Here is a 6,486-nt window from a genome sequence, read left to right as displayed (position 1 = left end):
CCAACTGAATCAAATCTTCAGTTTGTCCTGCCGGATTTTTTTACTCTTATCGCTAAAGAGCTTTGCTGTCTTTTAGAAAAAAAGTACTTCGTAGACGGAAAGAAGGGTGGATGAAACACGGTTGTTGGTCCAGTGTCAGCTGTCACTTAGAGTTAGTAGTTACGCTAATAGCGTTAACCCTACACCACCTATACACCCTATTCCTTCAACCTGCACAGGAGGCGCACTTGGTATCACCTTGATGATTTTCCCCTTCAGTCACCATCTTCTTGCCTTTTCCTATTGTTTTTGTCTTGCTCTTAGGTTTGGGAAGCTGATGAAGCACATTAGGAAAGAAAACACTGTCATTTTTAGTTATTTGAAAGAGAGATCATGTTAAAAGTAACGTCAGCCAGATCACTCGCAAAAACCCAGATGAAAAAAAAAGGAATTATCAGATTAAAATCCATGTAAAGTAACTAAGCCCCGACCCACTTTCCTACCCCTCTCTCTCCACATCTCTCCTCCTCCCTCTCACCCTCCTCTCTTCTCTCCATCTCTCACTCTCTCCCCCCCTCTATCTATCTACATATCGTTCTTTCTATCTATCTATCTATCTCTGTCCCTACCTGACATGCCTAAAGCTTCTTGTATTTTTTCTATTTTGCTGGCATTCCCTTAAAGGATTATTTGGATTTTTTTTTTTTGGGGGGGTGGGGGTTGGTCGTACGTGATTTATGAGGTATTCCGATTTAATACCATTCATCAGCGTTTTTTTTTTCAGAATGTACTAAATTAATATTTTATTCGGTTAGTACCGAGTCGTACAATCATTGCATGATTGTAAAGTTGTGATGAAATCTGTGTATATCTATCATTTTCAACCTGATGAGAAATTGGAATGAATAAACTGATAGTTTTAAATCCCCTCTTTCAGACAGAGGGTCGTGGGTTCGAATGACGTGCTTTCATTCAACATGAATTTATCGACATTGCGCTGAACTTAATCCAGATGAGGAGAATAGATACCAGATATGATATTGATTGTTGTATATCACTCAGCGATGGCCAGGGTATACATGGTAGCCTATAGTACCTTCATGTAGTAAGAGTAAATGCATGTAGTAGCTGTGTTATGTTAATGGACGGTATGGACCTATCACTATTAACTCTAAATCTGTATCAAATTATTTCTTTATCACTATGTGACTGTGAATTTAACTCTTAATGTTTTCATATTTTTACCGCTCTCATATATTTTCCCTTTAACATTGTGCGTCTTCAGAACGTGAGGTTTGATCAGCATATTAGCTGGTTTCTCGATGAGGAGAAACTCAAGGAATAAAACAAAGTGATTAAAATGACATTGGTGTGCAATCATGTATTGCAGATGTTCCTTTAGGTTGTTCCGCATGAAGTTCAACGAGTCAAGTCCATATACTGAATAGAATTGACACTGCTGACTGAGAAGATTTTCATTCGTCTCAGTCAGTTTAAAGAGTTAAGGAGTCAAAGAAAATCATCTGATGCGCAGAAGATGTGATTGCCACGGGCGGTAAGATGTCGTCACAACTCACAATTTATTCTTTTTCATGATTCCCCGCCTTGAAAGGGAAGGGAAAATAACGTGTACATGCCAGATAGAAAAGTGATGGGGCTATAATCCAATGATTCCATACTGATTCCAGATTAAAATTATCTCTCTTGTAACAGATAATCACTGGGATTAAGTTTAAGTAAAATACTATCAAATAGTAAATATTTATCTACAAGATATATAGACAATAAATTGGATTTACTAAATACCTAAAGATGTATTTATAACCGATAAAAATAATAAAATTTTGTTTTTACACAGGATAAAATTAGCTTAAATTTCAGCGGTCTGCCGTCGAATCAAGAAGTTTTGAATCATATTTCCTTTTATATACGTGTTTTGTTCTGCTTTGTTTAATTCATATCCATCAGCTCTGATTTTAATTTTATTTTATCAATTGTATTACGTCACAGGGAAGCGATGTAAAACAGGGTCTGTGTAGATAATTTTTTGTCCTTTATAAATTATAAAATTATGTTTGAATGAATGAATTTTGTTTGTTAGCATTCATTGTTCATTTTGATAAGTGTGATTTTCCCCTCAATGTTTATGTTTATGTTTAATGACCTAGTCGAAATAGGGAGTAAGGGAAAAAAGGAAATTGAAAGAGTGGCATATACTTTTTTCTGCACATTATATCAAAGTAAGACTTTTGTTTAAAATGTAGAAATTTCATAAAATTTGCTCCATATGCCATTTTGACCCCCTCAAAATTTTTGCAGAAGCAGTAGTAGTAATAGTAGCAGTAGTAGTAGTAGTAGTAGTAATAATAGTAGTAGTAGTGGTACTAGAAGTAGAAGTAGTAGTAGTATTTAGTAGTAGTAGTAGTAGTAGTAGTAGTAGACTTTATCGGATGATTGTGTTCAGCTTATTGTTTATTTGTTACACATTTCTCTTTCCATTTTAACCAAATTTAAAACAAACAAAATTTACGAATTTGTATTATAAAACTATGTATTTTTATGCTTAGATTTAATGTTTAGATATTCGGAACCCTCAATCAAGATTCTATTGACATTCCGAAAGTCTGGTGATTTATTTTTAATGTACTTTGCACGTAATCGAGTTTTTTTTTCATCTCGAGACGAAAAACGAAGCGCCGTTGTGTCACTTGAGAAGCTGAACTCAGCAAAACATCATTTCTTCATCACCACTCATTCTCTGGCTGCTGATCCTGCTATTTTATGTTTTATTTCTTCTTTCCTCTCTTATCTATTTTGTTTGTATTTCTCTTTGCGTATCGAACATGCTGGTCTCAACTCTGTTTGTCTCTATCACCTCTTCACCTTTAAGAATGATTTCAAGATATTTCTTTGCTGCAGAGTGGCACTTGACTTCCCCCTGCAGTTACTCATGACAATCAAAATGATATGTTGTTCTTTCAGCATGAATTATCGTGACCCAAATTCCCTAAGGGTGTTTGAGAAAGCAGTTTCTGAGGTATAAACAGTGTTTTGGAACAACTTTACTTTGATCCTATAGCCAAATTTGATTGTTAGGCACTCTTAGATTATGTGTCTTAAGCACGTTTGTGTTTAAAGCGCATTACTTACTCTGAAATTCATGTAAAGAATATCATGGGCTATTTTAGAGTAAAAATATTTATTATAAAAAAACAAAGTATTTTTATAAATTAAGCAATTTTGAACCATCGAATGAGTATGAATTGTACTTATAACAACATTGTTAATCCAATACTAAAATCTTGTATATCTAGCGTTTCACTCTTTTTCAGAGTTTTACTAGATATGAAGCTCTAAGAAGTATATCTAGGATTGATACTTCGTGTGTGTGTGTGTTTGTGTGCAATAACTGTGCGCGAGGGTGAGTATATGCGATCGCGAGAGTAACTACGTGCTTACACAATTGTGCGTAGTTACATTACGTGAATTTTTATATAAACGCTACATAATAGAAACCAACATCCTTAATAATAAACCTATATTTCAGGTTGTATATCACAATTACATAATCGTTCAGAGAATCTGTTTATACATTTTCATAAAGCGCCTGCCAAAACTTAATTGACTTCAACAATTTAATTTAGCCTTAATCTACGTGTGTATGTATATATATATATATATATATATATATATATATATATATATACAGTGCGTTTCTGAAAAAAGGGTAATCGAAATCGGAAGGGGTGACATTTGAAGCATATATAATTTTGTGACAATATAGTGCTATTTTAGAGTAAAAATATTAACCCCCCAAAAAAACGAAAGTATTTTTATAAATTAAGCAATTTTGAGCCATCGAATGAATATGAATTGTTCTTATTGATTGATACTTCGAGTATCGATTGATACTTCGTATATGAAAGAAAAACTCATCAGCTTTCCATTGATACCATATTTATGCCATTTTCGCTACGCATGACCGAATTAATTGATGTTGAAGACAAAAGGAGCAGAGACCACTTTTTCCAAGTTTTTGAAAACTTGATGAAAAGGCAGGTGCTGATGTAAATACTTTCGATGCCTAAACTCGAAAAAAAATGTTTTGATTGGACCCTTTTTCTTCCATAAGGAGTGTTAATAATTGAATGCACTTGCACACCATTAACGAGGAGATCGTACCACAGTTGGAACAACATTTGAGAGACAGATGTGAGGAGTATGCAGGCATCTTTGGTTGATTCAGGACGGCGCTCCTGCCCATCGTTCCAGCATCATTCGTGATAGACTCAGAGAACTCTTTGGACATTGCGTTGTTGCCCTCAACCATGCCATTGAAAGGCCACTAAGAGCGCCAGACTGCACGCCATGTGATTGTTTCCTTTAGGAGTACTTAAAAATAAGGTTTTTGCAACTCTTACCCAAGATTTTAATGACTTGCAGAGCCGAATTCGATATGAGGTGGATGCATTTGCACAATGATCCGGCATTACTATTGGTAAGACGAGCTGTCCAAGATATCCTTCCACGCTTCTGGCTTTGTTTTCAAAGGAGAGGAGGGCATGTTGAAGGTGTGGCTCAATAAGAGAGAACCCCACCTGCAGATCTGGATGACTTGCAGCAGCGCATCATCAGAGCAACATGTGGAAGATTGAACATGTTGAAGGTGGGAAGCTTTATCCCAGTTGTGGCCAAAATGACAATGAAAAGAAACTTTTCAGTGAAGATAATTTATTAATTTACTGTTCTCTTGTTTATTTTTCTTGATTAATAAACATACGCATAAACTTAACGCTTGTTTGTGTGAATGCTTTTGTCTCTGTTTCAGCGGGTACAGGTAATCACCTGACTTGGCGCAAATCGGTTTTGACACTTTTTCAAACAATGGCTGTTGTGCACTCAAGCATAACAACAACACTGAAATTTTGCCAAGTGACAAAAGAATATTTACTCTATCCTTACATGCTAGAATTTCTCTCTGAATCTTACATTTTCTTGAAAAATACTTAATTTAAAAAGTGTATAATTTTTCTGACTCGCACTGTATATACAGTGCGTATCAAAAAAAACGGGACAGATTTGAAAAGTCTATAAAATTTTAGTTTCAAATTATTATTTCTATATTTTGGTGTTAATAGGTGCTCTAAGGTCTGGTCTTTCAAATGCTATTTAAAAAAATAGTTTCGTTCATGCTTGAGCGAACACGGGACGTTTTTGTTGGGGGTTCAAAAAGAGGCTTGCGCCAGAATTGCAGAATATGAGTAATATGATGATCGGACTTTTTGCTTATTAGCAGACTTCCTCTTAACCTTTTCATTATCTTTGCCATAATTTTCAAATCATGCGGTCAAAATTCATTTTCAGATCTATTTATTTGCTTGAATTATTCTGTTATTTCTTTTTAATATGCTCTCTGTTAGCTTTGAATATTCCTTCTTCAAGCTAATTTTTTTTTCAACTGAATTATGGGAGAGCATGGATTTTTTTATTCAAATCCTTTCATTATGTGCTACAAAGATTATGGTGCCTTTTGAACAAAGCCACACAGATGGGTGGGCGCTCGGGTTGCTCCCCCCCCCCCCCATTAAAAAAATCATGACCAAAAAAAAGTGGACAGGAAATAAAAGGACAGATAGAAAGTAAAATATGATATTATTTTCTGAATATTATGTCAAAATCTATCACAAAATTTGATATTGTAATTAAAAAAGTGGGAATATTTGCGTGCTCACTTCACTCGCTCACAACTTTTTAATACATTTTACCCGATCTGCCATATCTAGCTCCTTCAAAATTGACTCAATACACCATTGTCATTGAAAGACATGAATCCCTTACTGTGTTTCCTGTCAAGCAATTAAACTTGGTCAAGGAATTAATGACCCATTGAAAAATCTTTTCTCAGTTACTTATGAAGGAAACTTAAAAGGTAAGAGAATATTAAATGAAAAAACGAAATATTCAATTAAATAAATAACTTTGTAAATGAAATTTGAGAGCATAATTCGAAAATTGTGGCACAGATAATGAAAAGGTCAAGAGAAAGTCTCCTGATTAGCAAGAAGTCTGATCATTGTATTACACATATTCTGCAATTCTGGCGCAAGCCTCTTTTTGAACCCCCAACAAAAATGTCCCGTGTTCGCTCAAGCATGAATAAAATTTATTTTTTTAAATTGCATTTTAAAGATAAGACCTTAGAGCATCTATTAACACCAAAATATAGACATCACTATTTCAAACAAAAATTTTATAGACTTTTCAAATCTGTCCCGTTTTTTTTTGATACGCACTGTATATATATATGCTAATTAGTATCAAAAAATAGTAATAATGATACACATATGTACACCCACGCACACACACATACCAACACAACACTCACCTCTAACAAACGCACACAACGTTACCACAAACAACGACACACACACACCAGAACGCACATACACTACACACCAGACTGGTTGTTGAAGACAATTTGTGTGTGGTTCTATGTTTCTTTTTGAC

This window comes from Lytechinus variegatus, chromosome 3, assembly GCF_018143015.1.
Source record: "Lytechinus variegatus isolate NC3 chromosome 3, Lvar_3.0, whole genome shotgun sequence".
Classification (NCBI taxonomy): Eukaryota; Metazoa; Echinodermata; class Echinoidea; order Temnopleuroida; family Toxopneustidae; genus Lytechinus; species Lytechinus variegatus.
This window is presented reverse-complemented; position numbering follows the sequence as displayed.